This window comes from Mustela lutreola, chromosome 2 (assembly GCF_030435805.1).
Source record: "Mustela lutreola isolate mMusLut2 chromosome 2, mMusLut2.pri, whole genome shotgun sequence".
In the NCBI taxonomy this organism is placed as follows: Eukaryota; Metazoa; Chordata; class Mammalia; order Carnivora; family Mustelidae; genus Mustela; species Mustela lutreola.
The window spans coordinates 75,561,299-75,573,704 of record NC_081291.1 but is presented as its reverse complement, the minus strand read 5'-3'; the positions used below and the strand labels follow the sequence as shown (position 1 = coordinate 75,573,704).

General features: G+C 41.8%; 1 long non-coding RNA gene across 1 annotated transcript; it reads left to right on the top strand.

The window, feature by feature from the left end:
- Positions 1 to 2,634: 2,634 nt before the first annotated feature.
- On the top strand, positions 2,635 to 6,865 carry LOC131825816 (uncharacterized). The gene is made up of 3 exons (XR_009351317.1): positions 2,635 to 2,703; positions 6,224 to 6,330; positions 6,811 to 6,865. It is a non-coding gene; the product is annotated as an uncharacterized LOC131825816 (long non-coding RNA).
- The last annotated feature ends 5,541 nt before the right edge of the window (positions 6,866 to 12,406 follow it).

Here is a 12,406-nt window from a genome sequence, read left to right as displayed (position 1 = left end):
ATCCAAGAGCATGGAATGGTCTTCCATCTTTTTGTGTCTTCTTCAATTTCTTTCGTGAGTGTTCTGTAGTTCCTCGAGTACAGATCCTTTACCTCTTTGGTTAGGTTTAGTCCCAGGTATCTTATGGTTCTTGGTGCTATAGTAAATGGAATCGATTCTCTAATTTCCCTTTCTGTATTTTCATTGTTAGTGTATAAGAAAGCCACTGATTTCTGTACATTGACTTTGTATCCTGCCACGTTACTGAATTGCTGTATGAGTTCTAGTAGTTTGGGGGTGGAGTCTTTTGGGTTTTCCATATAAAGAATCATGTCATCTGCAAATAGAGAGAGTTTGACTTCCTCATTGCCAATTTGGATACCTTTGATTTCTCTTTGTTGTCTGATTGCTGTTGTTAGGACTTCTGATGTTATGTTGAACAGGAATGGTGAGAGTGTGCATCCTTGTCGTGTTCCTGATCTCAACAGGAAGGCTGTGAGCTTTTCCCCATTGAGGATGATATGTGCTGTGGGTTTCTCATAGATAGATTTTATGAAGTTCAGGAATGTTTCCTCTATCCCTATACTTTGAAGTGTTTTACACTATTGGTAGGAATGCAAGTTGGTGCAGCCATTTTGGAGAACAGTGTGGAGAATCCTCAAGAAATTAAAAATAGAGCTTCCCTATGACCCTGCCATTGCACTACTGGGTATTTACCCCAAAGATACAGATGTAGTGAAAAGAAGGGCCATCTGTACCCCAATGTTTATAGCAGCAATGGCCACGGTCGCCAAACTGTGGAAAGAACCAAGATGCCCTTCAACGGATGAATGGATAAGGAAGATGTGGTCCATATACACTATGGAGTATTATGCCTCCATCAGAAAGGATGAATACCCAACTTTTGTAGCAACATGGACGGGACTGGAAGAGATTATGCTGAGTGAAATAAATCAAGCAGAGATAGTCAATTATCATATGGTTTCACTTATTTGTGAAGCAATAACAAATAACATGGGGGACATGGGGAGATGGTGAGGGGAAGGGAGTTGAGGGAAATTGGAAGGGGAGGTGAATCATGAGAGACTATGGACTCTGTAAAACAACCTGAGGGTCTTGAAGGGGTGGGGGGTGGGAGGTTGGGGGAACAAGGTGGTGGGTATTAGGGAGGGCATGTATTGCATGGAGCACTGGGTGTGTTGCAAAAACAATGAATACTGTTACACTGAAAAGAAAATTTTAAAAAAGATATTAAAAAAATAAAAAGAAAAAAATAAAATCCAGTTAGTTAACAAAAAAAAAAAGAAAGAAAGAAAGAAAAGGACAATAGATGTGAGCAGACATTTCTCCATAGAAGTCCTACAAATGGCCAAAAGACACATTGAAAAAATGGTCCACACCACATGGTATCAGGGAAATACACATCAAAACCACAATGAGGTACCACCTCACATCAGTCAGAATAGCTAAAATGAGCAACTCATGAAACAACAGCCATTGGCGAGGATGAGGAGATAGGGGAACATTCTTACAGTGTTGGTGGGAAAGCAAAGTGGTGCAGCCACTGTGGAAAACAGCATGGAGGTTCCTCAAAAGTTAAAACTAGACTACCCTGTGACCCAGCAATTACACTTGTAGGTATTTAAGCAAGGGATACCAAAGTAATGACCCAAAGGGGCACCTGCACACCAATGTTTATAGCAGCAATGTCCACAGAAGTCAAAATGTGAAATATCCATTGACAGATGAATCGATAACAATGATAGGGTAGGGATACACAAACACGCATGTGTGTGCACGCGCGCGCACACACACACACACACACACACACACTGAAATATTACTCAGCCATCCAAAAGAATGAAATGTATTTGCAATGATGCGGATGGAACTAGAAAGTGTTATACTAAGTGAATAAGCCATTCAGAGAAACACAAATACCATATGATTTCACTCAAATGTGGAATTTAAAAAACAAAACAGATGAATATAGGGAAGGAAAGGAAAAATAAAATAAGAGGAAACCTGATGAAACTGCAAGAGATTCTAAACATAGGAAACAAATTGAGAGTTGCTAGAGGGGAGATGTGAGTGGGTGGTGTCCCTGGCTGATGGGCATTAAGGAAGGCACTTGACAGAAACGAGCACTGGGGGCTTTATGCAACTGATGAATCAGTAAATTCTACCCCGGGAATGAAGAATACACTATAAGATAATTAAATTGAATTAACATAAAAAGTGAACAAAAATACAATAGTAGTATATGTCTATCCTGGGAAAAGAGATGGTCTTGGAAAAGGAAAACATAGTTGCAATTTAGCTGAACTTCCAACAGGCGGGTGGGGAGTGGGCGGCCTGGAACTCTCTCATCATAACCAGCAGGCATTTTGGTGTTTGCCCTTTTTCAGATTGACTATTTCTCGTTGATTAGATTCCCTCAAGTGACAATTGAAAGATCACATTTCCAATTACTTTCCTGTTGCTGTCTTTGCCTTCCTTCATCCAGCAAGGATGATGGCCCAGCAGCAGCTCAACCCATGTTATTAACCATCTGGATCCATACACTTTTGCCAATAGCCCCCATCAGGCAAAGCTCCCTGAGTCATTCCTGAGCTGCCCCACCAGCGTCCTCACGGTTTCTTTGTATTTAACTAGCTTCTTGGATGACCTAATGGAAGACCTTAGCAGTGACAGTGCCGAGGGAAAGGCCCATCTTTCCCCAAGGTAAGCTTTCTTTTCTGTATCTGAGGTACACATGTAACCTTATTGCATTTTAAAGTGAGTTAAGATATGAAAATATGAGCATGCCCATCCCAGTTGATATATACAACTTACTTAGTGGGATGCATGTTAAGTAAAATCTGTTATCTACTGATTCCTGATTCCAAAGACTTTGAAACAATTGGAGTGTCAGTTGCAACACACAGGGTAGTGATCTTTTTACCAGTAACAATTTCTCCCCCTTGGAAATAACTCCCTAATTGCCAACCCAAAGGGACTTGGGGGGAATACATGCTTTAGGAAAATTTGATGCCTTTGTCTATGAGTAGGCTTCCCCTCTTCTTGCTTTTTGGTTCTCTGGTCTCTATCACAGATTCCCACCTGGTTTTCTATTGTCACCAACTTAAGAAGAAAGATCTACAAGCAGGACCTTGGATGAGCTAATCTTCAGAGCATTTTCTTTCTGTAATAGCAGACTGGTCAGGAGGATAGTGAAGGCAGTATGTATTCTGGAGTCACTCACTTGAGGAGAAAACTGGGAGATGAGAAAGTGGGGCTGTTCTGGCAGTTTCATGTTGAGAGCCACCTGATTCCAGCTTCATGGTGGGATTGAGAACTGGGCATGTGGTGACAAAGGGATTTTCTAGGTGAAGACTTATAGTCATGTTGTACAGTCCCCAGAAGCAAGTGGGGTGGGTTTGCATGCAGGGAAGTAGGTGTATCAGTATGGGAATCTATGTGCAGTGATTCCGGTTTTGATTGTGCATTTTTGTGTGTTTCTGTGTGTGTGATACATCGTGTGTTTCCCTAGATTTATATTTCCCTACACATCACAATTAATGGTGTTGGCTCTCCAAATAAAAATTTCCATCACCATACATCATGAATGCATAAGTATGTATAAATTGATCAAACTGTACAATTCAAAACTTCTTCATGATATGCCCCCATACACATCCATTAACCAGGAAAACATATCTCAGCAGCAGCCAGGAAGAGGATAACTGTCCACAAGATAAACATGAAATCATGCTTCCCAATTCCTGTTATGGAGTCAGTGACAATTCCATTTAATAATGACTCTCACCTCATGGTAGGTCTTGTGACACTGTAAAAGGTCAGAGTCCCTCAGTCTTGCTACTTCACCCACACAACACACTGAGTGAGTCTTCCCAAGCTCCTCTGAAGCAGTGAGTGCTGGGGCATGGCTCCTTCCTTCAACAGGTGGTTCTTGGTGCCACCACGTGCCCACACCCAGACCTGGTGGGAATCTAGAAAGGAGGAGTCCCAGGAATTTGGGGGGGGGGGGTGATTCATTCCCTCTTTCCCCACTGAGGTCTAGCATTTACCTTCAGAATAAGGAATAAAAGAATAAAACTCATTCTCGCTTAGAGAATGAGTCTCCCACCACTGATCATTGTGGAGGTTCTCTTATGTTGGGCAAAAACAGTGTCACATGAAATGAGAGACAAGAGGTCTTCTTCAGAGTCTGAGCATCAGTGTGGCCACTTGACTTCCTAGTTAGGAGGATGAAGGGGCACATTTTGCATGTGGGGAAAGGGAACCTCAGAAGTGTAACAGGAGTGTCACTACTCATGTCTCATCCATTGGCCATGGGAGATGAGTGGATTATTCTGAAAGCTTCTACAAATAAGCAAGTCAAGGTGGTTATTTTAAGTCAATAACAATGGACACTGAGCCACATTATGGTTTAAGTATTTTTAATTTTTTAATTTTTTTATTTTGGAGCATCCACCCTATTTTCATCCACACGTATGAAAAATACGTGTCTTAATAGGATATGATTTCCATGTAGGTGTTTTCTACCAAAGAAACAAACAAAAGCATGAGACTGCTTGATTTTCAAATGTTGGTCATTTGCCCCAGAAACAGTCTACTTGTTACAAGGGTGCCCTAGAAATCCTAAATCTATAGATCATAGTTTCCACTGCTGGTGAGTGATTCCAAAGATTCAAGATCAGGAGAGGCAGTAGTGCACCTTGTGCACACTTTGGATGATATTTGGCTCCTTCCTGAATGGAGATGAGAAAGGACACAGACTCCAGTTCACAACAGCAAGCACTGTGCAGACATCTTTAACACCTACAGAGAGTGCCTTTCTTTCATCTTCTTAACCCACAGTGTGACCCTTTTGCCTTCCTCCGAAACACTACTCTCTTCTCTTCTTTTCTTCCTTTTTCTTCTTTCTTTCCTTTTAACATTTGTGTTTTCTTCTACTCATGCTTTCCTAGTGGGAAAAAACCTTGCTTAACATTACATTTGTGCTCTTGACCAATTTGGCAAGTAGACAGCCAGTATTGTTTACTCAATGTGCATGGCTGAGCAGCAGGTCTCTACTTCCATCTGACATAACTAAATCCCATATGCATAGAAGAGCAACTCACCAATGCTTGGCACCCTTCTGCTTTCTGCTTCCATGACATTGACTATTTTAGACTGCTCATGGAAATGGAATCATACAGTCTTTGTTTTTCTGTCATTTGCTTATTTGACTTAGTTTCATGCACTCCAGGTCTTTCATGTTCCCACAAATGACAGCATTCTCTTCTTTATGAAGGTTAAATAATATTTCACTGTATGGATATACCACCTTTCTTCAGCACTCAGTGTCAATGAACAGTGGGCCTTTTCCCATATCCTGGGTACTGTGGAAGTGCTGCAATAAGAATGAAATTGCAGGTGTATCTTCGAGATACTCCTTTTATTTCCTTTGGATCAATACCCAGATGTGTGATTCCTGGATCCACAGGGAGTTCTCTTTGCAGTGTGAGGAAACTCAGCACAGTTTCCATGATGGCTGCACCATGTTCCCACATTTGACGTTTTCACATTCTTACCAACACCTGTTTTGTTGTGGTGGTTGTTTTTGTTGTTTAATCCTTGTTTCATATTTTGATAAAAGCCATCCTGACAGATGTGGAGTTTGTTCGGATTACACTTCCCTGATGGCTAGTTAGGTTGAGCATCTTTTCATAGGCCAGCCCATTGGCCATTGGTTTATTTCCTTTGGGGCAAGAGATCAAGTTTTCTCCCCATTCTCAAATTCGGTCCTTTTTGCACATTAACATCTTCTCTGATATAAGGTTTGCAAATATTTTCTCTCTTTCTGTAGGTTGCCTATTCCTTCTTTCATTTGTTGAAGAGACTATTCTTTCCTCATTGTGTAGTCTTGACACCCTTGCCAAAGATCATGTGGCCATGTATGTGGGAGTTTATTTTCAAGCTGGTCCATTGGTCTATGTGCCTATTTTTATGCCTGCCCCACCTTGGTTAGTTTAGTGTAGCTTTCTAAAGTGTCTGAAAGTCAGCAAGTATGGAGCGTCCATCTCTGTTGTTTATTTTCAGTGTTGCTGTGGCTTTTTGGGGTCCTTTGTGGTTCCATATGTATTTTAAGATTGTGCTATTGTTTCTATGAATGACATTGGGATTTTGATAGGTGTGGCATTGAATTTGTATGTGATATTTTCTAAGGTTGTTAACCTTACTGTTTTCATTTCCCAAGGCCTCGGGTAATGCCTGACACTTGTGCAAGAACCCAGGAAAAACCTATACTTGAATGGTCAAGTCAGGCCAGCAAATACTGTGCAAGGAATAGGCAGTGGAGGAGAGGTAATGTCTTCTTCCTCTTTGGATTCCAGAGCTGTGCTATCCAGAACAATAACCCCTAGATAGATGTGACTCTCTAAAGTTAGTTTTACAAAATCATTTATTAAGTCAATGAACTACAGTAAAATAAAAATAACAAAATAAAATAAGCTCCCTTTAGTGGGACACACTAGGAAAATATCATGTTTTCTAGAACAGGTGGAATTTCATATTGCTAAATTTGGAGGTGAGCATTATAATGGGCCTGTAGAACTGAGAATGCAAACGATGATTCCTTTAGCATCTCAGTCTCATTTGAAGGTTTGCCACTGTGATCACTGTATTGCTGAAGCGTTCTGACCCCATCAAGGCCAGCAAAGGTCTGAGAATCCCACTAGAAGGATCAGGGAGATGCTGCATGTCCCACCATAATCTGAACCTGAGTAGGAGGAACGGCCAGGCCTCTCTGTCTAATAAGATGTTTGCTCCTGCTTGTGTTTCTAGAGGTTGGCTTGTGGAGAACATCAAGGACTCCAGCAGTGAGGTGGAAGACTCTCCAGGTAGGAAACAACACAGTAAAAACCAGTGGGAGAGGGTTCCGGGTAACAGTCAGGTTTCCCCTGATGACCTGGAGACTGAGGAAGGTGAATATGAAATCAGAAAGGAAAGGGAAATATGTGTAGAAGATGGATATGTTCATTTCATAATTTCATGACATAATAGGAAGAGGAATTGCATCCAGGGATCTTGAGTATGCTGGGTTCATACACATCTTTTCTTGCTCTTCTCTGAAAAGTAATCTCTCCCAGCACTTGCCTCCCTTGCCTCCCTTTGCCACTATCAAATGTCAAATCTTGGTTTTGTTGGTTACCAGCACTTGGGAATTATGCATGAAGAATGAGGATCCTCTTGTTAGGGAACTATGGCGGATGTATTCTCTGGTGACACGAGACCTCTCTCAGGGACACCTGTAACTGGAGACTAAATTCTTTTAGTGTGTGTCATGTGCTGGGTGAGAAGTCAACTCTATCTTAACTGACAGGAATTGTCACATCACCTTCCTGCTTCTGTCCTTCATTTTCTCTTCCTTAAAGACCACTCCCTGGGCTGAATAGGTGAAGGAATACTTCCTCTGGGATTTTGAAACTCACACCATTGCTGGGTTCATTCCTGGAGGGCTTGGTGGTACTCCTATTTGGACAGAGGCTGGAGACCTGACAGTAGGCAAGGTGTTCTGAGGATCCCCCTTGGGTTGCATGGTGAGAAACAGCTCCCCTTCTTGGAGTAGCTTTGGGAGAGGTGGCAGAGACACTTTGGGCACAAAGACCAGGTAGGTGCCAACTGGTTTCCTTGTTCATTAGTACAGGATTAAAGACACTAGTGGAGGGCAGCAAACTTTGGTGCTATCAACCATTCTGTGGTTGTGTGACCATTTTTTGGCACCAGCCAGCACCTGGCCACAGTGTGGCTAAACCCTCCCCAGAGAATCTATGCAGGTCTATGCCACACCAGCCCCTAAAATTTGGTAGTTTTGAAAACCAGCTACACCTGTCATAAAACACAACAGTGTGCCACTGGCAGGCAGACAGCTTGGACACAAATGGTAAAGGCAGGGATGGAATGGAAGGCGGAGACACAAGAGGGGCAAGTGATTCCCTTCTATGAGGGTTATCTAAAGAGTGGTGAGTGTGAACTCTCTTCTCTGGGAACAAGAGAGTGGGGTGCTGCCATTTTCTCCCTCACCCATCAGCACTGACCAACTACAGTGAACAACACAGTGCCACCAAGTAGAGGCCAGAGCCGTTTACACCAAGCCCTGACCTTTGTGCCCTGCAAGTGCATCTGCAGCAAGGTGAGTTCACCTAAGAATCTGTGTGGCTGACCCCACTCACAGAAGACCAGCACAGATTCCTCCCATGCAGCAGGTTTACTGATCAGAGAGTACTTCAGAGCTTTAGGTCTAGGTGAAATAAGATCTAGCTTCCTTTCTGTTGAACTCTAGCTTCATTTAACAAGAAGACCAAGACACACTTAATTAAATCTTGCCACACAGTGGACAAGGTCTGGACACTCTGCATTAGAGGGAAGGAGAAACTCTGCACAGCACTGAGCTGAGGGAAGGAAGAGAAAAACACAATAGCAGAGTGCATACTCTGAAACATGTCCTGAAGCTTCAGGCCCTAGACAGTATAGGATACGACCTGTTCATCATTTATTTATTTATTTATTTATTTCGACCTCTTTCAATATAACCATTACTCACGAAATTGAAGGAGAGAGAATGTGTTTCCCAGACAAGCAAAAACTAAAAGACATTGTGAGCACTAACCCATCCCAGTAAGAAATATTAAAGAGTGCTTTTGAATATGGAAAAAAAAGACCAAAAGCAACAAAGACTAGAAAATACCAAGGGACATCACCAGAAACACTAACTTTACAGGGAACCAATGGCCCTAAATTCATACCTTTTAATCATTAGTCTGAACCCAACTTTTGCATCAACATGGATGGGACTAGAGGAGATGATGCTGAGTGAAATAAGTCAAGCAGAGAAAGTCAATTCTCATATTGTTTCAGTTACTTGTGGAACATAAGGAATAGCACAGAGGACATTGGGAGCAGGAAGGGAAAAATGAAGGGGCGGGAATTGGAGGGGGAGACGAACAATGAGACACTATGGACTCCACGAAGCAAGCTGACAGTTTTAGAGGGGAGGGGAGTGGGGGGATGGGTTGACTCATGATGGATATTAAGGAGGGCATATAGTGCATGGAGCACTGGGTGTTACACATAAACAATGAAATCTTGGAACACTACATCAAAAACTAATGATGTACTGTACTGTATGGTGACTAACCATACAGTATGGTGACTAACATAACATGATAAAAAATGATAAAAATAATAAAAAATTTAAAAATAATCATTCAGAAAGTAAATGTACTAAATGCTCCAGTCAGATAACATAGTGCATCAGAATGGAAAAAACAAACAAACACACAAAAACAACTGTAGGCTGCCTATAAGAGACTCATTTTAGAACTACAGATATCGACAGACTGAAAAGTGAGAAGACGCAGAAACAATTGTTATGCAATTGACGTCAAGAGAAAGCCAGAATAGCTAAACACCAAGGGTAGCCATCCTTATATCAGACAAAGTAGATTTTAAAACCAAGCCTGTAAGAAGAGATTAGTATGGGCATTGCATCATAATTAAAGGGTCTATCCATCAAGGAGACCTAAGAATTCCAAATATTTATGCCCCAGATTTTATCCTTTCAAAGAAATAGTTTCAGTTTTATTGATTTTCTTTATTGAGTTTCCATTTTCAATCTTATCAATTTCTGCAGAAAATATTCCTTTTTTCTTTCTTTCTTTTCTCTTTTTTTTTCTTTTGGTTTGCTTGAGACTTACATTGTTCTTTTATCTAGCTGATTGCTTCAGATCTTTATTTTGTTAATGTATGTATTTAGTGCTCTAAATTTCCCTCAAAGAACTGTTTTCACTGTGGTCCATACATTTTATAAAGGTGTATATTCATTTTCACTAGTTGGAAAATATTTGAACATTCTTTTGAGTGTTGTCTGTTTGATCCACGTGTTGTGTAGCCTCAGCAGGTTTTGGAATGTTCTAGTTATTTTTCTGTTTTAGCCTTCTATGCACATATTCTTTTGGGTCTGAGAACATAATATAATGTGCATGAGGTCTCTTGTTTTAAATTTGATGAGGTGTGTGGTTCCTCGCTGCCCCCGCCCCCCCCCGCCCCCCCCCCCCCCCCCGCAGAATGTGCTTATTCTGTTGAATGCTAGGCTGACTTTGGGAAGACTGTGTATTCTGCTGTTGCTAGATACATTATTTCATGAATCTCTTTCAGATTCAGTTGACTCAAGATACTGTTCAGTTCATCCTCAAAGACTTTATGCATGATGCATGTATCCGTTCCGGAAAGAGGAGGGTTTTATGCTGAATTTGGGTATTCGAATGTGAATAGTGAAAGACATAGGTATTTGAATGTCAGCCCACCAAGGGAGTGGATTTTTCCATTTTTCTTTCCCATTGTCACATTTTGTGTCACATAATTTGATGCTGGATTATGAGGTGCATATAGGTGAAGGATGATTTATGTCTTATAGGAGAATGGACCCCCTACTCCTTAGATGATGCCTCCCTTTATCCCTGTTCATCTTCCTGGATCTGAAGTCAGCTTTGTCTGAAATGATTGTAGCTCCTCTGGGTTACGTTTCATTTGGGTTAGCATGGTGGCTTAACTTTTTCTGCTTCTTTACTTTTAACTGATCTGTCTTCTGACAATTAAAGTTAGCTTCTTCTTCTTCTTCTTCTTTTTTTTTTTTTTTGCTTTATTATTTTTTTTATTTTTTATTTCTTTTCAGCGTAACAGTATTCATTGTTTTTGCACCACAGCCAGTGCTCCATGTAATCCATGCCCTCTCTAATACCCACCACCTGGTTCCCCCAACCCCCCCCTTCAAACCCTCAGATTTTTTTTCAGAGTCCATAGTCTCTCATGGTTCACCTCCCCTTCCAATTTCCCTCAACTCCCTTCTCCTCGCCATCTCCCCATGTCCTCCATGCTATTTGTTATGCTCCACAAATAAGTGAAACCATGTGATAATTGACTCTCTCTGCTTGACTTATTTCACTCAGCATAATCTCTTCCAGTCCCATCCATGTTGCTACAAAAGTTGGGTATTCATCCTTTCTGATGGAGGCATAATACTCCATAGTGTATATGGACCACATCTAATGAGTTCCTTGTAGCAGGTTCTTCTGTTTTTAAAATCCATTCTCATGCTCTGTCTTTTAATAACTGCATTGAGAATGCTTGTATTTATTTTTACCTTAATTTCTTTTCATTTTTTCTTATTTTTTTCCTTTTCAAAATTTTACTTAAATTTTAGCTAGGTAGCATACAGCGTGCAATACTGGTTTCAGGAGTAGAATTCAGTGATTCATCACTTGAATACAACAATCACCCTGAACTCATCATATCAAGTGCCCTTCCTCCTTAATACCTGTCACCCATGAAGCCCAACCCCACCCACCTCCCATCAACCCTCAGTTTTAGCTCAATTTTTAAGATTTTAATAATCTTAAAATAGAGAGGGGGAGAGAAAGAGAGAGAAGGAGAGAGAAACACATGAAGGGGTGGGGGAAGGAGCAGATGGAGAAGGAAAAGCAGTCTCACTGCTGATCAGGGAGCCAAATGTGGGGCTTGATCCTGAGATCAAGACCTGACCTGAAGGCCAACACTTAACCAACTGAGTCACCTAAGCAACGCTTGTTCTCTATTGTTAAGAGTATTTTATGGTTTGCTTCCCTCTCCCTTTTGTCTTTTTCCCCCTCCCATACTGTGTGTACAGTAGGGATGTCCAGCCTGCTCCAGGTCTGAGAAGTGTTTGAGCAGCAGCAGTTCCAGCAGGCAGGGATAAGTCTCCCGGTGTATCCATCCGCTGGGATGCTCGATACCCTGGGCTGCATCCTTAAGTCCCAAACACCCTTTCATATGCAGGGCTCAGTTCTTCTAGCCGCCAAAGTGTGCTACTCTCTATACCCTGTTAGCTGAGCCACAGGAAAATTGAAACAGGTCTGTTTCCCATGGCACCCCTCACCCAAATCGGTGCTTTTGAACCCTTGATTGACAGAGCACAAGAGGAACAGAAACATGGATTTATAACAAGTTCTGGAAGAGATACGGGGGCTTTGGAAAGGAAACAGGGAGAGCGGAGGATTCAAGCTTGGCAGAAGGAGTCCCGCCACATCCAGGCTTTGAGGGAAATAGGAGATGAGTTCTTCCTTCACCTGCCCTGTGAAGACTGAGGCCACATGGATTGAACAATAGCCTTAAAACATCCACCTTTGGACAACATTGTAGGGCAGAGGCTGTGGTTGGAGTGCTGTATCTGTAGGCACTCAGCTGGCTCCAGGATCACAGAGGCAAGTCTATCCATGGATTTCTCTATTCCTAAACGAGGCTCACACATGGTCCAGCCTGGGAGGAAGATGGACATTGGGTGATTCTCCAGGAAGCTATTTCCTGAGGCCAAGCACTTGCCTCTTGGGCCCCAAGGAAGGCAATC